Genomic DNA, 24697 nt, shown 5'->3' with positions numbered 1-24697 from the left:
AAATTATACTACAAACTGTAGAAATCAAAGCCCTGTGGTACTAGCACAAAAATAAACACATGGATCAGTGGAGCAGAATAAATAGTCCAGAAATAAACCCATGATTATATGGTCAATTAATCTTCAACAAAGGAGGCAACAATATGCAGTGGCAAAGAGTCTTTTCAACAGATGGTGATGGAAAAACTGGATAGCCATACGCAAAAGAATGAAGATAGATCACTTTCTTACACCACACACAAAAATTAAATAGATTAATCCTCAAAATGGATTAGGCACCTAGATATGAGACCTGAAACCATAAAAATCCTAGAAGACAGGACAGGTAGTAATTTCTCTGACGTCAGTGGTAACAATATTTTTTTACATAGATCTCTTGAAGCAAGGGAAACAAAAGCAAAAATACACTATTAGGACTGCCTCAAAATAAAAAGCTTCTGCACAGCAAAGAAACAATCAACGAAGCTAAAAGGCAACCTAAAGAATGGGAGAAGAGATTTGGAAATGACATGTCCAATAAAGGTTAGTATCCAAAATAGATAAAGAACTTATACAAATCAACATATGACAAAACCACACAATCCAATTTAAAAATGGACAGAAGACATGAACAGAGATTCCCCCCAAGGAACACATACAGATGACCAACAGACATATGAAAAGATGCACATCGCCCATCATTAGGGAAATACAAATCAAAACCACAGTGAGAAACCTGTCAGAATGGCTATAATTAAAAACACAAGAGATAACAAGTGTTGGTGAAGATGTGGAGAAAGAGAAACCCTTGTGCACTATTGGTGGGAATGCAAATTAGTGGAGCCACTCTGGAAAACAGTATGAGGTTTCCTCAGAAAGTTAAAAATACTCTCAACTATGGCCAACTAATCTTCTATAAAGCAAGAAAGAATATCCAATGGAAAAAAAGACAAAAAAAGACTTTCTTCAATGAATGATGCTGGGAAAATTGGACAGCCACATGCAGAAGAATGAAACTAGACTATTCTCTTACACCATACACAAAGATAAACTCAAAATGGATCAAAGACCTAAATGTGATACAGGAATCCATCAGAATCCTGGAGGAAAACACAGGCAACAACCTTTTTGAACTTGGCCACAGCAACTTCTTGCAAGACATGTCGTCTCTAAAGGCAAAGGAAACAAAAGCAAAAATGAACTATTGGGACTTCATTGAGAGAAAAAGCTTCTGCACAGCTAAGGAAACAGTCAACAAAACTAAAAGGCAACCTATGGAAGGGGAGAAAATATTTGCAAATGACATATCAGATAAAGGGCTAGTACCCAAGATCTATAAAGAACTTATCAAACTCTACACCCAAAAAACAAATAATCCAGTCAAGAAATTAGCAGAAGACATAAACAGACATTTCTTCAGAGAAGATAAATGGCCAACAGACACATGAAAAAATGCTCCATATCACTTATCATCAGGGAAATACAAATCAAAACCATAATGAGATACTACTTTACACCAGTTAGAATGTCTAAAATTAACAAGACAGGAAACAACAAATGTTGGAGAGGATGTGGAGAAAGGGGAACCTTCTTACACTATTGGTGGGAATGCAAGCTGGTGCAGCTACTCTGAAAAACAGTATGGAGATTCCTCAAGAAGTCAGAAGGGAAAAAAAAAAAGTTAAAAATAGAGGGGCACTTGGGTGGCTCAGTTATTAAGCAGCCAAATCTTGATTCCTGAGGATGAGGTCAAGCCTTGTGTTGGGCTCTGCACTGAGCATGGAGCCTGCTTAAGATTCTCTCTCTCTTCCCCTCTGCTCCTCTTCTCCTGCTCACATGCTGTCTCTCTCTCTTTAAAAAAAAAGTTAAAAATAGAGCCACCATATGATTCAGTAATTACACTACTGGGTGTTTACCCAAAGAATACAAAAAACATTAATTTGAAAGGATATATGCACACCTGTGTTTAGCACAGCATTATTTACAATAGCCAAATTATAGAAGCAGCCCGAGTGTCCATTGATAGATGAATGGATAAAGAAGTGGTATTTAAAAAAAAAAAGTGGTATTTATATATGATAGAATATTATTCAGCCATGAATAAGTATGAAAAGTATGAAATTTTGCCATTTACAACAACATGGGTGGAGCTAGTGAAGATAATGTTAAGTGAAATAAGTCAGAGATAAATACCATAGAATTTCACTCATATATGGAATATAAGAAACAAAGGAACAAAGGAAATAAAAAAGACAAACAAAAAAACCCCCAGATTCTTGACTATAGAGAACAAACTGATGGCTACCAGAGGGGAGGGGGCTGGGGGATGGGTAAAACAGGTGATGGAGATTAAGAGTTCCCTTATCATGATGAGCACTGAGTAATGTATAGAATTGTTGAATCACTATATTGTACATCTGAAACTAATTTAACACTTTGTGTTAACTATATGTAATTAATATTTTACACCTTTGTCTTTTCTTAGAGAGCATACATGAGCTGGGGATAGATGGGTAGAGAGAGGGAGAGAATCCCAAGCAGGGTCTTTGCGCAGTGAGGAGCCTGATGTGGGGCTCAATCGCACAACCCCGAAATCATGACCTGATCCATAATCTAGACTCAGATGCTTAACCAATTAAGCCACCCAAACACCCCTGGAATTAAAATTTTTAGAGAAGTCCTTCAAAGGGTTTCTTTAGCTGATTATACACTGCAATCATTCTAAAACTCAGAGACCTGAGTATATTTGCAACTAGACACACAGCAAGGGATTTCTCATGCTTACATTTCTCTTAGCCATTTTATACAAAGCAATTACACCCTATCCATAATATATGCATCTCTCAGGTATTTCTTAAATTCTCCCCACACAGTGGGATGGCTGTTAAAAAGGTCAATAATAGTCCCAGGGCTTAAATTGGCCCAATGTTCAAATACTCTGGATCATGAATGTGAGAGGAGTAATATATACCTTGATAATGTAGTTAAATTTCATCAGTTTAAATTTATCAATTCAGTTAACTTAATAAATATTTAATGATATTCCTATATAAAGCTCAGACAGATTACCTGCCACTCATAAGGTCCTAGAGTCTGTGAAGCAGCAGACTGTATTAGCCAGGTAATGCCAGTTGCTAGAACAATAGAACTCCAACCATGGGCACTCCAAACATTGGAAACTCATTTTTTGCTTAAATCCAAAATGGGTGTTTCCACAGTGGATTATCATGAACAAAATTCAGTTGTCACCTCTAGAACCCCAGCCTTGTCACACTTCCAACTGCAACTTTATTGATTATGTATTTTGGCAGGATTCGGTCTTGGGTGTGGCTAATGCCTTTAGTTTAATCTCTTTGGCACAAAGTGTCAAAGATCATTTGTCTGCAAGCTCACCTGGACCTGCAAACAGATTTACTGCCCTACCATAGGTGCACCTGGATGCTTACATTCTGTGCCACCAGAGCAGGGCCAATAATGGGGCAGGCCTTTCTCCATCAGGGGGTAACTGCACGGATGACATCAAGCTGATGAGCTCCCAGAAGAGCAGGTGGCAGCAGCTTAGGGATAGGGTTCTGAGGGATCAGCCTCCAGTCAGTTCTCAGGAGGACTGTGTACTGAGGCTCAGAGGTTGATTCCTGAGACAGTAAAAGAAAAGTTACACGCTCTAGAGCCCTCACAAGCCAAGAGGGAAGCCCAGACTTAGTTGGGTTGCTTGGGGATAGGAGACAGTATGTGCCTCATCCAGGTAATTTGTTGAGCCCTGTGTACAACTTGACCAGAAGATCTGCCAAATGTGCCTGGGGACCTGGATAGCAGGTATGCTAGAGGCAGCCCCATAGGCCACCTAGCTAAGGCCTGTAGACCCCAAGGACCTTGGTGGAATCCAGCGATCTGACACAGGGACATGTGCTGAGTGGCACCTCTGGTAGCTGAAGGCACCTCTGCCCAGGGTCACCCCTTCGGGGTCCTACTTCTTGCCCACATGTCTCCCTGCTGCACTGCACTTGACACACTGCTGCTGGCCTACTACTGGGCACTTGTGGAGAGTGAATAGCTTAGGGACAGATGACTGACAGACATCACTGTGTCCAGGTGTCCCCATCCCCTCAGATCCTGGGAAAGCAAACAGATTTCTTCTAAAAAAAAAAAAATGGAAATGGAACATCCCAGAACAGCAAGTCAGCTCCCAGAGACAGGGAAGTGTCACATCTTTAGGGACTCATTATATTTCTCTTGATTACTCACATGGGAGCCTTTGGCTACCTGGAGATGGCTCCCAGGAAGGTCTGATGATTCCTGGGCCTGGTTTCCTGAAGGCTCACCCTATATACTATATCACTAAAAGGTGATGGAGTCCACTGGGTGGCGGCAGCCTTCTAGTGCCAATGACAACTCTGGAGGACTTACTATGGTAGAAGCATATCAACCATAGGCTAAATTCAAAGCAACTGCCCTTCTCTTACACAATACTCTTAACTATCAGGAAAGGCTTTTAGCCCCTGTTCTTAGGCTCTGACTAGCAATCTTGTTAGTATTTGACAATGATAGATATATTAGACACTCTCTGTGGAACTTAGTGTTCTAAAGCTGCTCCTGCAAGCTAGTATAACATCGTCTGTACCCTATGTGGATGCCCATGGGAAAGTAAAAGCTAGGATGAGATGGACTACAGCAATATAGCTGATCAGCCTTCATTGCCCAGGTGGCAGCATCATTACCTGCACCCATTATTGGACTGGGGATGTTAATCCTGCTAGTAACTCAATGGGCTGGCTCCATCTGTATGCCAAGGTGACTGAAGTGGCTTATCAGGACTGTGGGTGCTGTCAGCAATTGTTCTGTTGAAGGTGAACAAGGATCTCTAGGTCTCTGGTTGACCATGGGCAGGTCTCCAACTTGAACACACTTGTCTTCTACTGCCATCATGTGGCTTCTTCTGGGATCTCTTGGTTTTTAACAACCCTGTAAGGAGATGTCATTCCTGTGGATGTGGCCCGCTGTGGCCACACCAGAGTAGCACTTGAGATTAAACTGTGTCATATATTTTAGATATGCAGATCACTTCTGGTCACATGACATCATGTCATTCATAGCAAAGAGGCTCTGACAATTAGCTTAAGAATATGACATTTAATGGACATTTCATGTTCTTTCTCATTCAGAGGCTGGTGGCATCATCAAGGGATGAAATAAATTTTAAAAGAACTGATGGAGGGACGCCTGGGTGGCTCAGCAGTTGAGTGTTTGCCTTGGGCCCAGGGCATGATCCTGGAGTCCCAGGTTTGAGTCCCACATCAGGCTTCCTGCATGGAGCCTGCTTCCCCCTCTGCCTGTGTCTCTGCTCCTCTCTCTCTGGTCTCTCAGGAATAAATAAATAAAATCTAAAAAAAAATAATAATAATAATAATAATAATAAAAGAACTGATGGAAAAAGATTGCTGAGAGTTTGAGAATTAATGCAGGTGATGCTCAGAAGGAACATTCCCTTTGAAGCTATTGATTGGGGGAGAAGAGATAGGGGAATGGGAAGACTGGCTCTTCATGTTCATGATTCCACCATAATAACCTAACCACTGCTCTTTTCTTTCTTTTTTCCCACTAATCCTAAAGTGTGGGAAACATGACTCTTCATTATCAAATGGCAACTTTGGTGACAGCATGGAGAAAATGTTGCTTCTTTATTATCTGGATTTGATAACTGGATATAAAACATCACACAGCATGAGAGTTATGATCAGTAGATAGAATTTGTAAAGCTTAGAGTACTCGTACATTGGTTCATTTGGGAAGCAATAGGTGGTAGCATTGAACATTGCAACTTCTACTATGGTGCCCTAGCCCCTATGGTTTTGACCCATCTGGATGAAAAGTCTGGATGTGAGTAAATAATTGGCTGGCAAAGGGACATGTAGTAGTTGCTAGATTAGGATAGATTACATAATTATGAAGGAAGGCATATACCTAATACCCGGGGAGGGAACACCTTTTACACTTGGGTATATGATTCATTTTCATTTAATGTTTATGTATAGAGTGAGGTAATTTTTATTTTTTCCTCATGTATATTTAGTTGTTCCAGTGTAATTTCTTTTCTTTCACATTTGTAAAAAAATTATTTTTTAAAAAAATTGTGGTAAAATACACATGACATAAAACTTACCATCTTAACCATTTTCAAGTGACAGTTCAGTAGTATTAAGTACATTCACATTGTTATACAACATCACCACCTCCATCTCCTCTTTTCATCTTGCAAAACTGAAACTCTATGCCCATTAAACAGTAACTTCCACCTCTTTCTATCCCCTGGAAACCACCATTCACTTTCTGTCTCTAGAATTTTGACTGCTCTAGGTACTTTATGTGAGTAGAAACATACAGTATTTGCCTTTTTTCACTGGCTTATTTTTTTTAGTACAATGTCCTCATGTTTTATTTATGTTGTAGCATAAGTCAGAATTCCCTTCCTATCTAAGGCTGGATAATATTCCACTGCATGTATATACCACGTTTTTTATCCATTTATCTGTCAATGAACATTTAAGTTGCTTCCTCATTTTAGCTATTATAAATAATGCTGCTGTGAACATGAGTGTACAAATAACTTAGAAATCCTATTTTCAATTATTTTAAGTACATACCTAGAAGAGGAATTGTTGGATCATATGGTAATTCTATTTTTTTTTGAGGAAATGCTTCATATTGTTTTCCACAGAGTCTGTACCATTTTAACATTCCTACCACAAGAGCACAGTGTTCCAATTTTTCCACATCCTCACCAACACTTGTCATTTTGTTTGTTAATTTTTTAAATTGTAACCATCCTAATGATTGTGAGGTTATAAATCATTGTGGTTTTGATTAGTGATATTGATAGTGGACATTTTTCATGTGGTTTTTGGCCATTTGTATATCTTCTTTGGAGAATTGTCTATTCAAGATCTTTGCACATTTTTGTATTGTATTTTTTTTTGTCGTTGTGAGTTTTAGGAGTTCTCTATAAATTCTGGATATTATTTCTTTATCAGATATACAATTTGCAAATGTTCACCTAGGTTATAGGTGAATACTTGCTTTTGTTTAAACTTAGTTTTTTAAATCATGTAGAAAACTGAGAATGAACTTACAATTTTGTTATAATCATACTAGTTCTTGTAATTGCTAAAGTATTTGCCTTAACCTAGATCTTTATTTCTTCATATAGCTTGAAGTTACTGTCTAGCGTCCTTCATTTCTACTTGCAGGGCTAATTTAGTAGTAATGGACTCCTTCAGCTTTTGTTTATCTGGATAAGTCTTAATTTCTCTTTCATTTTTGAAGGACAGTTTTGCTGAATAAAGGATTCTTGCTTGACAGGGTTTTTGTTTTCTTCTTTTAGAACTTTGAAGATGTCAGCCTTCTGCCTTTTGGCTTCCAAAGTTTCTGATAAGAAATCTATCAATAATCTTTTTGAGGATCCCTTGTATGTGAACATTCAAAAGTGAACATTCAAATGTGAAAAACTACTTTCAAGATTTGTCTTTGTCTCTTGACAATTTGATTATAATGTGTCCAAGTGTAGGACTCTGAATTCATCCTACTTAGAGTTTGTTGAACTTATTGGATGTTTGTATGCATGTCGTTCACCAAATTTAGGAAGATCTCAGTCATTTCTTCAAATAATCCCTCTGTCCCTTTCTCTTTTCTTCCTTTTCTCCTAGAACTTCCACAATGCATGTTTGTCCATTTTTTGGTCACACAGGCCCCTTAGTCTCTGTTCACTTTTCTTAAATGGTTTTTCTTTCTGTTTCTTAGACTCAACAATTTCAATTGTCCTATCTTGAAGTTTGTTGACTCTGTCTTCTACATACTCAAATCTGCCTTGATTCTCTCCAAAAATTTTCACTTCGTTTATATTTAAGCTGCAGAAATTTTTTATTTCTTTTTAGGTTTTATATCACTTCTTTGATATATGTTTCCATTTTGTTCATACATTGTTTTGACCTTATCGATAACTTCAGTTTTTTTGGCATCTTTAAGATAGCCGTTTTAAGTCTTTGTCTAGCATGTCTGTCATCTCCTCTTTCTCAGGCACAGTTTCTGTTGCTTAACCTTTCCCCCTTTGAATGGGACACGATTTCTGTTTCTTTATATATCTTTTTGTTGTTGTTGTTTTGAAAATTGGACATTTTAATCTAATAATTAGGTAACGCTGGAATTTAGATTTTCCTCGTTTCTCAGGGCTGGCTCTTTTTATTGTTATTGTTCTTTCTGAGTGTTTTAGACTGTCTTCATGCCATGGATCAGTCTGAGGTATAAATCTAAGATCTCCATTATTTTCCAAATCTGCCCCTTTACTGGGTATGCCAATGATTTTGTAATTTCCTCTTATATGTGGGGTTGCTTTTGAATGTTCTACTTTTTAATGTCTGGCTCTGGAAAGGAGAAAAAGAAAATAAATAAAAAGAGAAAAAAGGCACTAGATTTCTAAACACCCTGGAAATTTCTTAAGCCAGAGAGTCAGGGATTTGCAATCACGGGGAAGAAGTGAAATCACCTCTCTGTTTGCACTTCTGTGATTAGGTGCAGCAATTTGTGATCAAAACATATATCCATATATTTGGAAGACAGATGCCTTATTTTCCAACTGACAACCATAAGCTGCATGCAGACAGAGTCATGAACATGTGCAGAGCTGCCTGCCACAGGGCTGGGGTATATAATGGATAGCCCCTGCCCTGCTAAGAGAGGAAATTGACTTCAGTCGGTCACAACTTACTGTCCAAGCCACTCCCTAGAATTTGCAAGTTCTCAATAGCCTCCAGAGTGCCAAAAATACTTACATGGGACAGATTCTGCTGGTGCAATTGCTGATTGAGTAGAGAAGCAGATGCTTGGTGCTACCTACTCTGTGATTTTTCCTTCCCTTTGCTTTTTGAACTGAATGAAGACACTTCTTCATGATATCTCATGAATAAGTCAGCCAACCTATGGATCCTCCAGTAGTAAAGGGTTTACTGTGTCACAGAGAACCTTGATCTGTTATTTATGGAAAGCCTACTATAGGCAAGTGATACTGGCTCCTATTTGTTAAGCCTTACCTTGTGCTCAGCATTATGTCAATCATCGCATTTGCCCAAAGAGGTGGGTGCAATCCCCTATCCATTTTTCAGAGGAGGAAACAAGACTAAGGACCTTATGTTAGTTTCTTATGGGAGACTCATATTTAAAACAAGGTTGTGAATTGATCATCAATACATACTGCACTTAATGGTGGAGGAATCAAAGAAATTTAAGATACGAGTCTTGTGTACAAGTGTGTGAGATCTTGCTGGGGGATAGAGTTATGAAATAAATGCTTGTTTAGGGAGGACAGAGAAGTGATAGAACAACTGCTCTCACCTGGGGGAACATAGCAGTAGTTCAGGAAAGACATGGTGTGGTGCAGGAGCACTTACACAGAAAGATGGGAATGGAGACAGACATTTCAAATGGAGAGTGGACTTTGACCTTGGTGGTTAGCTCTGTAAAATTCTTCATGAAAACACTGTCCAGATTGTCTCCACCTTCTCCTTTATCGTGTATAATAGTTATACACTGCACAGATTGCTCTCTGCCAACAACCTGCAGTTTTTGATCAGGCTAAGCCACGGCTCTTAGGAAAGTATTATTTTTTAAATACATCAAGACCTTTCCCTTTAGGGTGATTTGAAATATCACTTGGCCAACTTCACTGTACTTCAGACTCCTCTGGAAAGCTGTTAAAATATACATTTGTGTGTCTCATCTTCAGAGACGCTGATGATGTCTGGGATGGGACCTGATAATTAGCATTTCTAAAGCTGCCCAAGTTATGCAGATGCTTCCACTCCTCAGGCCACATTTTGAGTAGCACTGATTTAAATTTCATTTCATCATTAAAAAAAAATACCAGATAGCTATATGGTGGTTTTTCTCTGTACTTTTTCTTGTGAGTTGCTCTAATAAGTTTGAAGTTGGGTATAAAGCAGTCTGTGCCCAAACTCATCCTAGACCCTGGTATTTATGTATTATTAAAAGCTATAAGATACAGAATTGAGCAGATCCAATTTCTCTTCTAATGTAAAACCTTACAATCTGTTGGATGTTGGACAACTCATACCCCTCTTAGTTATGGGGGTGTAGTTTATAATTAGGAATAAAACTGCTGGCCTCATATGATGAGGACTATTTTAGGGGACAAGTGAAAGGTAGAGAGCCTTTTTAAGAAATAAAATTGTCAAATGTGTCATAGTAGACACTTAGTGTGTATTTTTGTTAGAAATTCAGTGGCAGTAAATCTCTCCTGTCCCTCACCACTCCCCCCCCCCACAGACTTCTATGTTTCTAAGTACTCATAAAATATGCCATCTTCATTCCACCACTGACACTGAGTTCCTAGGAGGTTAGACTTAGTCTGATACATCATAGTGGGTCATAGGTAAATATACATAAAGAGGATAAAATACATATACAGACCATATTAGTATTTCTCAGCAGATTTCATATGAAAATTACCTAGAAATTAAATCCAAATACCACTGCCTGGGCTACACTCCAGAGATTTTGATTTGATTAATCTAGAGCAGTGTTTCTCAAACTTGGGTGTACATTAGAATCACCTGGAGAAATTTAAAAATGCACATCTCTACCAATTCCTTCAGAATATCTGGGGAAGGGACCCAAGCATCAAGTAGTTCTAAAAAGTTCTCATAGGTAAGTTCATTGTATAATATGGGCATCATTTGGCTAAATGGAGGGCAATTTAAATACACAAGCAGTGGACTCCTAATGTGTTCATAGAGATAAATACAAAATTGAGAGAATGAGTCACTATTTTGCACATGCTTGATAAAATTTTATTTTCTGTCCTTTGCAACTTTCCTAATTCAATGTATATTTTGAGTCTTTAGGGGTGCTCTCTTTCAAGTTCACATCTTTCTTTTGGTTATTTGCTATTGCTATTGGGTACTATAGTAGGTTGAACAATGTCCCCCAAAACTTCATGTATATCTGGGAGTTATGAATGTAACCTTATCTGGAGATAGGAACTTTGCAGATGTAATCAAGTTAAGATGAGGTTATACTAGATGAGGATAGACTCCAGTGCATGATTGGTGTCCCCTAAGAAGAGGGAAGTTCGGACACAAGCACATAGGGGATAACTCCATGTAATTATGGAGGCCAGGATTAGAGAGATACTCTATAAGCCAAGGTATGCCAAGGCTAACTGCAGCCACCAACAGCTAGATGACAGGTTTCCATCATTTGTTTGGCCAAAACCAATTTAACAAGGAGGCTGGGGAAGAAGGTGGATAGATGGATGGCCAGCGGGATGTGTTGGCACTGCTGTAGCTGTGGGTTCCTGCACAGAACAAGGGCTGAAATGTGGTTTTCTAAGGGAGGGGAGAGATTTTCAAACCTAAGCAGTTTTAGGAGATACAGACATGCCATTCCTCAGCACCTCTTACCTACCTGAAAGCCTTCCATCTTTTTTTTTTATCAAGAGGAATCATTCCTTAAGGGACACACACACACACAGGCTCTTCCACTTCGTATTTAGAAAGTTCTCAAAGAAAAAATACGGAGTGCCAAGTTGGATACAAGCTAATGCAAAGTTTGTGGTGTGGTCTCTTTTTAACTATTTTCTATGTTTTTTTAAATTTTTATTTATTTATGATAGTCACACAGAGAGAAAGAGAGAGGCAGGGACACAGGCAGAGGGAGAAGCAGGCTCCATGCACCGGGAGCCTGACATGGGACTCGATCCCAGGTCTCCAGGTTCGCGCCCTGGGCCAAAGGCAGGCACCAAACTGCTGCGCCACCCAGGGATCCCCTGTACTATGTTTTTAAAACAACCTTTCAGGACATGACTATGACAGAAAATAGAGCATGAAGGGAAGCTTTAGCTTATGGAACTTTCTCTTCATAGGGAAGGGAAAGGGGATGTACATATGAAAGGGACTGAGGCATCCTGTTTACTTTATGGCTTGGTCTGCATCTAAAACCACAAATTTCAGGCAGCCCGGGTGGCTCAGCGGTTTAGCGCTGCCTTCAGCCCAGGGTGTGATCCTGGAGACCTGGGATCGAGTGCCATGTCGGGCTCCGTGCATGGAGCCTGCTTCTCCCTCTGCCTGTGTCTGTGCCTCTCTCTGTGTGTGTGTCTCATGAATAAATAAAATCTTAAAAAAAAAAAAATAAAACCACAAATTTCATTCTTCTCCCATCAAGTGAAGAAAATCATGAGCTTCAGACACAGAAAGGGCTAGGGAAACTCCAGACCTGGAGTAGTTACAGCTCTGCCACTTCATGCTTGGTGACCTTGGCAGGTTGCCCAGCTTTTCTGGGCCTCAGTTTCCTCATCTAGAAGACAAGGATGATAACACCTACCAGACAGGGTTGTTGAGGGGGATTATATGAGCCAAGGGGCAAAGGCACTGACACCTGCTAGATTATCAATAATTATTTTTCTTCTTTGCTTATTGTGTTAGGGGGAAAAACCCTCACACTTTTAAGGAGTTTACATAAGGCAATTCTGAACTCCCTCCACAGCTGGTCCTGTGCTGTGGACTTTAGGCAGTCAGTTGTGTTGAACACCTTCTGTGCAAACAGTGGGGCACTAGGTGCTTCAGATTTATTGTAAAATGTGAGTCTTACAGCTGCCCTTCCAGGTGGATTTCACTGTCCTCATTATTGAGATGAGCTCATTAGAGTTCAGAAGAGTTAAATCATTGGCACAGAGATGTTGTGTGGGAAGCAGCAAACCTCTAACCCAAGTCTAGGAAACTCTGCCATGTTGGAAACAAACCTCCTCCCAGTTCTGATAGTGGTCAAACATCATGACTGAATTAGAAGAGTCATCATCTTCATGGGCTGGAAGGGATCTTAAGAAATCCTCAGGTCTTATCTGGTTGGTTCTTCGATGTTTCCATCACCCAGAACAAACCAGAGTTATTATTTAATGAGCCCTAGGAGTGTTCAACAATCTTTTTCTGTCTCAGGGCTGCATGAAACTGAGATGTTTTAGTTCAAGAGGAGGGTCACAGGGATGACAATCTGTGTAGACTTTAAGGAATATGTCCTTTCAGTGGCGTGGCTAGGAGAAGCTGGGGGGAGGGAATGGAATATTGGTTCAGTTCTGTGGTGTGGAGGTAAAGTTCAAAAGTCAGGTCCTGGGCCCTATCCTACAATGGTTCTGCAATTTTTGATGTTTCTGAACATACCAAGCATGAGCCAGTCATTAGAATACAGGCGCCATGAGAAGAGGGATTTTTTTTTCAGCTATTTCCTATCCATAGAACAGTGTCTGGTGCATAGTAGGAGGTTAGACTACCCTCCTTCATTTTTACCCTTTTATCCTTTACTTTCTCTATCACTTGTATACTTGGGAGTTTATCATCACTTTCTCCACTGGTAGTTCCATGGGGGCAGAGCACCATATGTTCGTCAGCTGTGGACTACTATATCTCCAGAGTATATAACAGAACAGAGTATATAACAGAACAGAGTCTGGCAGAGTCAGTGCTCAATAAATTGCATGTTGAATGAATGAGTGAATGAATGATGCATGCAGACTCCCTGGAAAAAAGCTTCGCATAGTGCCTGACACATGGCAAGTGAGAGATAAATGAAAGTATTGAAGATGTTGATGAGGACATCATCATTTTGATGAATTATTCTTTGTAAGTATACTTGAATTATCCTCACAATTGAATTTGGTGGCGATAACCTCTATGTGGTGATCTCTCTGATTATGGTCTACTGTGTAGTGATGGTCTCTTCCACAACCAACTACTCTGTGGGGGTGGTTTCTTCAGTTACAATGGATGCTGTGGGAGTGGTCTCTAGGACTTGGGTCATCCTTTTAGGGAAGGATGGAATAGTCTACATCCACTGCTTGGGAAAGTAATGCTTCACATTTTTAGAACTTGTTGGGGGTGTCCATTTGACTATGATAGGCCACCACGGGTTGAATTCCACATTATCATAGCAATTATTGATCAGAATGAATTACAGCAACTTGAGACTGGACTCTAGAAATCTACCACAGTACAGGGTAGACCTCAGGACAGGATTGGAGTCCTCATAGATGTTTTTCTGGTGATTCAGAGAATGAGCAATTTGTCTCCAGTACATCATCTCGGATTTAAAACACTCCATGCTGAAAGCTAGATTACCAGCAGGGACACAGGAAAACTTCTGGTCCAGTTGAGGGCACACAGTCTTCATGGCAATGTTCTTTTCATGCTATAACACAGTCAAATGACATGTGGCCTGGGCTGAGGTGACAATCATGAGAAGGACCATGTACTTTTGTTGCCAGCTTGCCTGCACATATTGGAGCTTGCCCAGAGGGACCCACTGATCTTTGGTTGCTATGCTGCTTTGCCCTTTTCAAAATTCTTGTTGACCCACCACCAAGAATACCTGAGCAGCCAAAAGAAGGAAGGAGAGCAAGGTGAGGCTATGGATCCCCATGGCTTCATCTTGATGGGAACCTGTTTGAGGAGAGCAGAGGGGTCAGTGCTCAGCAGGAGTTCAACAATGCAGGGTTGTAGGATGCCCCCTCCCCACCGCCCCGTCTACCCTGACATATGTCTGCCTAGTTAGGAGTGAGGTCAAGAATCCTTTTGGCTCCTGGAATTACTAGACCAGCAGCCCATCTATTCACATTTCTCCTTGACTTAAGTCTTGTATGTCAAAGCCTGTTTCGCCTTTCTCTGAGCTAAACTAATTCTCATTTCTCTCTCATTCAGTCCTTCAGTCCTTCACTCATTCATTAAATAAGCATTATCTGCTGTATGCTATGCACTAGACTAGATGTTGAATTAACTGAGGTGAATAAGAAATTCTCACATATTAAAAACTTAGAAGCAACACTGTAAGGGAATTTAAATTGCACTGACCATGAGTTTGCCCCAGTTCTGTCACCAACTTGATTTTGGCCAAGTCACTCTCCCCTCTGGTCTCAGTTCCTCTGGATATCGAGGTGTTAGATATGATAATTGCCAAAATCTCCTCTGGTGCCACGTGCTGGATTTCTAACCCAGTTCTACATGGATTCAGGTAACTAAACAAGAGAAAGGACATGGCAAGAGACATGAAAGGTGATGTTGACCTAAGGTTCAACATGTGTAGAGTTTGGAAACTCTGATATAGATGGGTTTATGAGAGGGGACATTTGGGGTGCAGTAAGAGCTTAAGGAAAGGCATGAAGGAGGGAAGGCCATCCAACTTGACTGGGCAGAGTGAACCAGAATGGGTGGGATGAATCCCTACCATAGCATTTAGACTGGGAAGTAGAAGGGAAGCATAATGCCTAATTGATTTCTGGAGCCTGTTGTGGCATGGTGCTGGGCATGTAGAAAGCCTTCAACCAATGCTTTTAAATATAAATCATTGCATAAATAGGACTACCTTAAATGGTACACTAAACTTTATGGATTTTGTCAGATGGATGATAAAAAAAAAAAAGCTTGAAAGGAGAAGAGATAGTACTTCTAATTAACACCTACTATGTGCTTTGCTCTCAGCCACTGTTTGTCACCTTATTTAATCCATTCAAGAAATTGTTCGTGTTCGTTTTAACTTAGCTACAAGGAATACGATAGCACAAGTGTGACAATAAATGATAGGTTACATTTGGTGCTAGGACAGGACAGTTGGAAGTGGCGGAGGTTGGAGAAAGTAGAGAATTACTGCCTCTTTGAAGACTGACAGCAGCTCCAGTGGAGAACAAGTGGGTGTGATTCTCAGTATTGTCAGATTTTCTGAACACTTGGAATGCCCCAAATTCAAGGTATGTATATATGAAATTGGGTTGGCATCTAATTCAAATTTTTCAAAAACAGTGTCTTTGCCAAATATATAAAGACCAAAAGTTGTGATTGTGATTGGATTCCATTCAAGGTTCACCTGTTTGAGAATTCCAAGGTCACAGAGATATGGATGTTGACTGGTTCATCCACTGTTTCAAAGGGTCCTTGCATGAATTCTATAGGAGGTAGCTATTTCCCCAAACTCCAGACCTCTTGTAAAATTGTTCACTTAGGCGACATCTCTATTGTTCTGACCACCATCTCACTGAAGCCGTTCACCTCCATAAATAGGCACTCACAACGTGGTATTTTAAAGATTATTTGGATGTAGGCAAAATAAAGCTGTCTTGTTCCATAGGGAGATAAGAAATTAAAGTGGTCTCCTAAAAAATAAAGAGAGAAATTCATCTTGATTCCAGGAGGCAGCCAGATTCACTCTGAAGGAAGACTGTAGGTCAAAACACAAAGTAAATTTAGAAGGAATCGCGTGGACTCCAAGATCTTTTCTGAGAAGTGTCTCTAAGCTTTAGCAGAGATCACAGAATGTCCCATGGACTTTCAGCCTTCTTGTGATTCCATCTCAAGTTCTATCTTAGTCTTTTTGTTCCAAACATATGGCATAAGGTTAGACTACACTGTATAGATCTTTCCCTATTGGCTCAGTCTGCACTCAATACTCATTTGCAGACACACACACACACACACACACACACACACACGCACACATGCACACACCAATCTAGACACACTAAACCACTCCCCCAACATTTTTTGAATGTTTAGCGCACTTGCTTGCTCCCTTCCTGCCTTTGATCTCGCTGTCGCCCTTACTTGGAATGTCCTTCCAGTCCTATTTTGCAAGGCATATAGCTGCTTGTCCTTCAAAATCTAGCTCGTGTCATCTCCTCTCTGCTAGTGTCATTGGCCCCTTCATCCTTGTCTATGCCGCTCACCCCTTCATGGATGTTCATGTAGAGAAATAGGCCATTGCTCCTACTTAGTACATATATATGCTAGCATTGTGTTGAGCCTGTGTTAATATTTTACATCTCCATATACTGAAAAACTGATGCACTTGTATTTCAGTGCTCTGGGGAAACTGGAAAGGTTTGGAGCCACAGCAAGGCTGTCCACAGCAGACTCCCACTGCCTCCCTATGTTCCCAGGATGCATCACTGCCTCCTGGAGAAGTATGTAAAGGCTCATTGACTTTTTCCCACACAAACTTCAAGAAGAAGGTGAATGCTAGATCCTCACAGTATAGACATGGAGCCTTTGAGGCTCAGGTGGGCCAAGTCCCTTGGCAAACACTCTGAGCTCTGAATGGCAGAGCCTGCATTAATAGTGGGTCTGTTGCTGATTAACCTTCCAGCAGAGTATTCTGGATGTTGCCTTATTGATCTGAGACCTGAATCTGCCTCAATTCTACATTGTGAGAAGACTCAGCCCTGCTGTCTTATGCACCTCAATGTCTCCATTATCCACAGCAGTTCTTGGCATATAGTAGGTGTTTTTATCAGAATTATTGAAGTAATGAGTTGAACAATTCAACTTCAACTAGTTTAAAAGACAACACTTATTGGCTTATTAGACTGGGTAAGAGAGGGAATAAAGCTGGTTCATATATGCATAGATTCAAAGGTTTAAAACTCTCTTTTCTCTGTCTCTATTTCTCTCTGGATCTCTGACTGTCTCTATCACATTCTTTCTCTGTCTTCTGCACTCTCTGCTGTCTAGTTTCATCCTCAGGCAGGGTCCTTCCATTTGTCATAGTAAAGAACATGACCTTTCATCCTAGCATCATATGAGTGCCCAGGAAAACTCGGATAACCCCTCCCTGGTACATTCACTGAGTCTGTTGCAGGGAGCAGAGACAGAGGTGGACAGCCCACCAGAAGCAAGAGGAGTGGAGGATGGGCAGTTCTCAACAAGAAAGGGGGCTCCTGTTATCCACAGAAGCAGGAAAAGTGGACAAAAACAACGAATCTACATCTCAACAGGTTCTCACTTAATGGGAACAAATGCAGATAATAAGTTATATCGGAATTTCACAGCTGTTGGCTAACCTATTGAGAAAGACTTCCTTCTGGCGAGGTAGGACTTAGTTAATTAGGGAAGCCATATCAGATTCATGGGACAGAACTGTTTCTAATCTGGTTGAGGATCAGTAAGTAAACAGTTCCCTAAGGAGAAGGTTTGTGACAGGAGAAGGTGGAAGATAAGATCTCAAAGTCAAAGAGAGGTCTTGAATGCAAAGCTGAGCGTTTTATTTCACAGGCAGAGGATGACTGATATGCAACCCAGGAGCCATCACCTTCCCTTCCAGTGTCCTTGGCTGACTTTCCAGGAGGCAGTGTAGAGTATTCCTGCTAAGCCTGGACATAGCCTCAGAAGACATTTCAACCCAGTCCTCCAGGAAGCCACTAGTCATCTACCAGTGTTGGCATGAAGGACAAAGCCTACTTGCCATCCCTGCCATTGATGGGGCTTTTGAATATTTCCAGTATTTTTGCACAGAAGAGTGAGCAAATTCACACCTTAGAGAATCCACAACCTTGCACAAGTGAGCCTGTATCAGAAGTGGGACTTACATTGAAGATTTACCTTTCTTCACATTTTGAGTCAGATTAAATAACCCTTGAAAAAAAGAAAAGCAAGTAGCGTGTACAGCCCAGGATCATGTGTCTTTCACTGACTTGAGAAAGAATTTGTCTTTGGCCAACCAAAGCCCTAGTGGAGATGGGAGACAGAAACTATGGTATAGAGAAGAAGCCAGGAACAAGAGTTCAAGGAGGGGTGCCTGACTGGCTCAGTCAGTAGGGCATGTGACTCTTGATCTTGGGGTAGTGTGTTTGAGCCCCATGATGGGGGTAGAGATTTCTTAAAAATGAAATCTTATAAAAAACAAAAAAGAGTTCAAGATATCAGAAATGTGAACACTGCCTCAATATCATCAAGACTATCTCTGTTGGGGATTTGAAGTTTAGAAATATTCACATAACTAAAATCACTTTATCCTTTCATCAAACTAGGGAGACATTATTCCCATTTTATAATTGAGATAAGTGTTTTAAAGATAATAATATCCCTCAAGATACCTAACTGATAAAGATGATACTGATAATAACATCATTACATAATACTTCTGCATTCCAACCATCAGTGCAAAGTGGCCTCACTTCAAATCATGACAACTCTATTATGATTCTGTTTATACAAATAGAGAAACAAAAGCACAAGCAAGATAAGAAAGTTTCTAGACAAGTTACTTAAACCTGGAATGTCAGATTATTTCATCTGCAAATGAGGGAGAGTTGTACCTACCTTATAGGGTTGTGTCATTCTTAAATCAGATATGACAAAAGTGCTTAGCACAGTACCTTACACAACTAAAGAAGAATGACATTAGAGCTACTTTCATCATTTTTATTAGAAATGAAGTAATGTACCCACACCAAAATTCTCCTGTCCTTTTCTATTTCATTTTTTATTACTCTTATTCTACTAAAATGTTTTTTCAACCTTAGAATAGTTTCAGATTTACAGGAAAATTGCAAAGAGACTTCCATTGCCCCACATCTCACCTAGGCTGCACTATCATTAACCCCCTACATAACTAAGCTACATTTATAAAAACTATTAAACCAGTATTTATATATTATTATTAAAGTCCAAACTTTATTCTGACATCCTTAAATTTCACCTAATGTTCTTTTTTAAAGTTATTAATATATTTTTACTTTTTGGGGCAATTTTAGGCTAACATCAAAACTGATCAGCAAGTACAGTTTCCATACACCGTTTCACCACACAGGCACATCACCCTACCAAACATCCCTACCAAAGTGGTGCATTTGGCACATTTGCCTTATCTACACTGATGCCTCATTATCGTCCTAAATCAGCAGTTTCCATTATAGTTTACTCTTGGTGTTGTGCAATCATGAGTTTTGACAAATATATAATGACATGAATCCATTATTAAAGGATCATATGGGAATAGTTTCATTGTCCTAAAATTCCTCTGGGCTCCACTTATTCCTTCTTCTTCTCCCCAATCTATGGATATTCCTGATCTTTACTATCTCTTTTGTTTTTCCTTCCTAAAGGTCATATAGTTGGAATCATGCAGAATTTAGTTTTTCAGATCAGCTTCTTTCACTCAGCTTTATAATTTTAAGGTCCCTCCAAGTTTCCTTTTTTAATGGCCTGATAGCTCATTTCTTTTTACAGTCGAACAGTTTAACATTGTTTGGATGTATCCCAGTTCATTTATCCATTCACCTCTAGAAAGACATCTCAGTTGCTACCATATTTTGGCGAAGTAACCATAAATATCAGCGTGCAGGTTTTGGTGTGGAAGTAAACATTTTCAACTCCTAATGGTCATTTCTCTCCAGAATCTAATTGAAGATTAATTGTGACAGTTTCTTAGCTGTTGCTCATTTTTCACGACCTTAAGGGTTTTCAGGAGGACTGGGCAGGTGTTCTAAGGAAGGTGGCTTTTTGGGGTTTGCCTGGTGTTTTTCTTATGATTAGATTGGTGTTAGTCATTCTTCTCTTCATCCATCAGATTTAAATGATGGATGTCTGTTTCACTGCGGGTTCCATAGGAGGTCTGAAGATAAATTGGTGACCATCTAGAGGTTAAGGCTGGTGATTGAATGCAAGTCTCATGCAGTCTGGTCACTGGCAGGTGACTTTAAATTCAAAAAGCTGATTTAATTTTCATGTGTTTGATACTGCAGTATGGTTCCTTGACCTAGGGGGCTAGCACCTGTGGGTGAATTATCAGAGATCCTGCAGTGAGTGCGATTTTATTCTGAGGAAAGCCTTCAATATGCAATAATACCCATCCAAATTTGGTCAAAACCAGTTTCTCCTTCAAAAGGGACTTCATGAACAGGCATAAAAAATGCTTAGTTGCTACATCAAAGTGATACTAATTTTTTTAGGTCAAACCATGTACATTCATTGTCAGGAAATGAAGAAATTGGCTAAATAAACTTCAGTGAAAATCTTATTAGTCTGGCAAAAAGCATTTATATTAGACCTACTGAACAGTATTGGCATTCCAAATTTAAAGTTCTCATTAGTCATGAGATTTCAGTATTCTTGTGCAGCAAATCAGATGATGCATACTGCTAAACTGCTTTAGAAAAATGAAAAATGGTGAAGAGTAGATGGTACAGCATTCACTGTGAATGCAAATTGAAAGCTATGAAGTTTATTAATCTTAATAAGATTGCTCTGTTTCATGCCCATATATTGAATCCATTTTGTTAGAAACAATGTGGAATGCTTGGTTCTTATTCTGAATCCACCTAAAAAGTAACTCATAGTTTGTGTATTAAGTTAAACCATGTGAAATTGCTGTTTTTAGTAGGTCCAAAATGTAGAATGGCAACATTTAAAAATGAATCAAACTAATGACAGGGTGGGTATATTTTCTCAATAGGATTGTTTCAAAGCCTTATATGTATTAAAAATGATGATTTTTAGCTCTTTGTAGCAAATTCTCCCTCTAAAGCAAGTTCATGGATTATCTCTGGTTTTTCATATTCTTGTTCTTAGGGATATCAATCTTAGAACATCCTTTTAAGGAAATGTGCTCCTTTTAGATAAGATTTTCCAAGACACACCAAAGCCTGTGTTTCTTTACACACACACACACACACATACACACACACCCCACTTTAGTATTTTGGGATAGAAGAAGGTCCTAGAAATTCTTTCTTTCAAATTTTCAGACTCTAATCTATTTTTGTTACAAAGAGAGCCAGTTGCCACAAGGAAAGTGGCAAACGGAGAAGAGAAGATGTTCTTTCTCTGTGTTACCCCTGTGAGCCACCATGCACTTGGGCACATGCATGGCAGCTTCTGTCACAAGAAGAAGTGAAGATGTTAAGAGGAAAGGCACACCCAGGACAAGTGGATGGCACTCACACCCAGAGGACAAAGCACTCTCAGGTGCTGTGGGCTATTGGGGGCAAGTCAGGGTTGGGCAAGGGAATAAGACACTGGTTGGCTCTAGGAAGAATGGGGTTGCCCTCTAACCAGATGTCATTCATTCTGCCACCAATCATTCATTCACCTGTCTTTCACTCATTCTAGCATTTTTCCAGAGAGCACTCATGAAACATGTAAGGTCCCAGGCTCTCTGTGTCATTGCCCAGAATGTAATCAAGGTGACATGGTCCTTGTCCTCGAGGAGATGCATACAGTAAGGGAAAGACAAGGATCTCAACCTTGACAACAAAGGGGTAATTGCTGTGGAGGCAGGAACATGGAGTGATCTGGATGGGGACATCTAATCTAGCCAGAGGCAGAGAGAATTTCTTAAGAGCCTATAACTGGCTAAGGGCTGCTCAATAGCTGGTGGAAAAGCAATGTCATTTATTCAATCCTGACTCAGTAACTGCTCCATAGCAGTTGCTCCTATCAGTTTAGGGAATCAAAGTGAATAGGGTTTGGCTTTTGCCCTCAAGGTGGGCTGGTTTAGTCTGTGGCTCACTATCTGATGATGGCTGTAGTGGTGACACCAGTCACTTCCAAACATTAAGCACCAGTTGGCTTTCATTTTTCCACAGCATAAAGTCCTAATTTCTGAGGGCAACAAAGAGAAACTTACTCCTTTAATCCCAGCCAGATATGATATAGTATCCAACACCCTCTATAGGTATGTCCTTGGGCTGCAGTTATATCTGAGTGTTTATTTTTCTGCCCAGATTTCAAGCTATTCAATAAGACTTTGCCTCTGCCAAATTGTGTCCAAAATTTCCAGCCCACCATAATCTACCTGGAAAATAGTTATTCTTGTTCTCACGACAGAATCCATGTTTATGTGGGATCACCTAATTTTTTAGACTTCATAGTTATTACAGTTCATTTGTCATCTAACTGTAGTTCATTTATATTCTTGCCACTGTCTTCATTCTGGGAAGTGACATGTCTAATCTAGATCTCCAGCATGAAGCCAGAAAATACTTAGCAAATATCTTTTGGATTGAGTTGGATTTTGTATTAAATAAGACTCTTCTACTTGCAACAATAAAATAATTGAATTTCACATAGTAAAACAAGAAAACTGAGAATTTATTAAAAGTTATTTATGAATCATGGAGGCAAGTGCGAGGTAGGACCTCATAGACTCAGAGTTTGGGATTGAAAATCATGAACTCCATCTGTCTCACATCATATCTCAGTTTTCTCTGCATGTGTGCTTTGCTTCTCTCTCTGCTTTTCTCCACACGGTTGGAAATATGGGCATCGACAGCTCTGAGCTGAGCTGCAGTGTGGAAATCTCAGGTGGAGACTTTGATAAATTGGACTTGCGTCACATTCCTGGCATTGGATCTCTCCATCCTGGCAAAGAGCAGGCTTCTGGGGTGAACAGCCCAGCACCTAAAACATGTGGCTGGATTTACAAAAGGAACAACTGTTATCAAAGAGCATCTGTTCCCAGCACAGAGGGACTCTGCAGTTTCAAGGCTCCACTGGAAGGAAGTTATAGATAAGGTAGATGAAGTGGGCAGGAGGGCATTCTAGATTCACCTGAGCCTGCACCCAGACCAACGACTCCCCATCTTCCCAGGTATGAGGACTGCTTTTGACACCCACAGCCTGGGCAGACCTCCCCACCACAGCACTCACACATTTCTAAAAGTGCTTTAGCAACACTATGGTGAGGGTGACAGCAGCTATGACATGAGCTATTACTGCACACAGCTTGTGTGATGAGCTCACTGAGTCTCTGCTTAGCAGATAAATGCTACCCTCAATCTACCTGTGGAGAGGAGTAAATGAAAGAGCACAGATAGCTAGTGACTGGTAAAGCCAGGACTCCAAAACAGGTCATGGAAACTCTGGAAAAACAAAAAACAAACAAACAAACAAAAAAAAAACTGTGCACTCACCCTTAGGCTGCTGTCAAAAGGTGCCACAAAGGCAATGGAAATTTGGTAATTTATTTGCATTTGATTAACTAAATTACTATCCACTCTCATTTGAGCATGAGTTTGCATCTATTTACAAGATTATCGGTCAGAGTCTCCTGTACTTCTGCCACATTTGCCTCACACCCCACACTCTCTCCACCCCTCACACTTGACAGCCTTTGCTCTAGGGCCTTGGCACCAGTGGTTCAAAAACTCTGAGATCACACAGGCTGCCACCTCCCATGGGAAAGCATTGGAAACTCCACTCTGGGATGGGGAGGGGTTGAAGGTACCAGTGGTTTGTCACTAGCCTTCAGATTTGCCAGGTTTGCCTTCAGAACTCAACACAGTATAGGAGAGTCAGGGGCAGCCCTGGTGGCTCAGTGGTTTAGCGCTGCCTTCAGCCCGGGGCCTGATCCTGGAGACCCAAGATCAAGTCCCACATCAGGCTCCTTGCATGAAGCCTGCTTCTCCCTCTGCCTGTGTCTCTGCCTCTCTCTCTCTCTCTCTGTGTCTCTCATGAATAAATAAAGAAAATCTTTAAAAAAAATAGGAGAGTCAAGCTGAGAGTGACAGTGTCACCTGCACGGGACAGTGGGGAGGGAAAGACAATAAGGCTTCAGCCATACGGGTTCAGGTTGTTTTGGTAACTCTTGAAACTGTCTGGTTTCTTTTGCTCAGTGAAGATCTCCATTGTAGCCTAAACTGGTCAATGAAAGTGATGTTTATTAAAAAGAAGTTAAGCTGAAAGCAGTTAGGCTCTAATCATAATATATGCACTCCTAGACAGGTCTTAAGTCCTGCTGGCAGATGGTGGGATGGTTTTTTAAAAGATCAGTAACTGGCCTGTTGCCCAAATTGTCCCATCTTCATACAAACTTTGAACACCAATGTAAGAAGAAGAGTATGTATTAGAGATGAGGAGGTCAATACCATCTGTTTAAATTCATTAATTCAAGGGGGCTT

General features: G+C 40.2%; 1 pseudogene; it reads right to left on the bottom strand.

The window, feature by feature from the left end:
• The window catches only part of LOC112653958 (non-POU domain-containing octamer-binding protein-like), a 29982-nt pseudogene extending 5557 nt beyond the window's left edge, over nucleotides 1-24425 (bottom strand).
• Between the last annotated feature and the right edge of the window lie 272 nt (nucleotides 24426-24697).

This window comes from Canis lupus, chromosome 3 (genome assembly GCF_003254725.2).
Source record: "Canis lupus dingo isolate Sandy chromosome 3, ASM325472v2, whole genome shotgun sequence".
NCBI classification, from domain to species: domain Eukaryota; kingdom Metazoa; phylum Chordata; class Mammalia; order Carnivora; family Canidae; genus Canis; species Canis lupus.
This window is presented reverse-complemented; position numbering and strand designations above follow the sequence as displayed.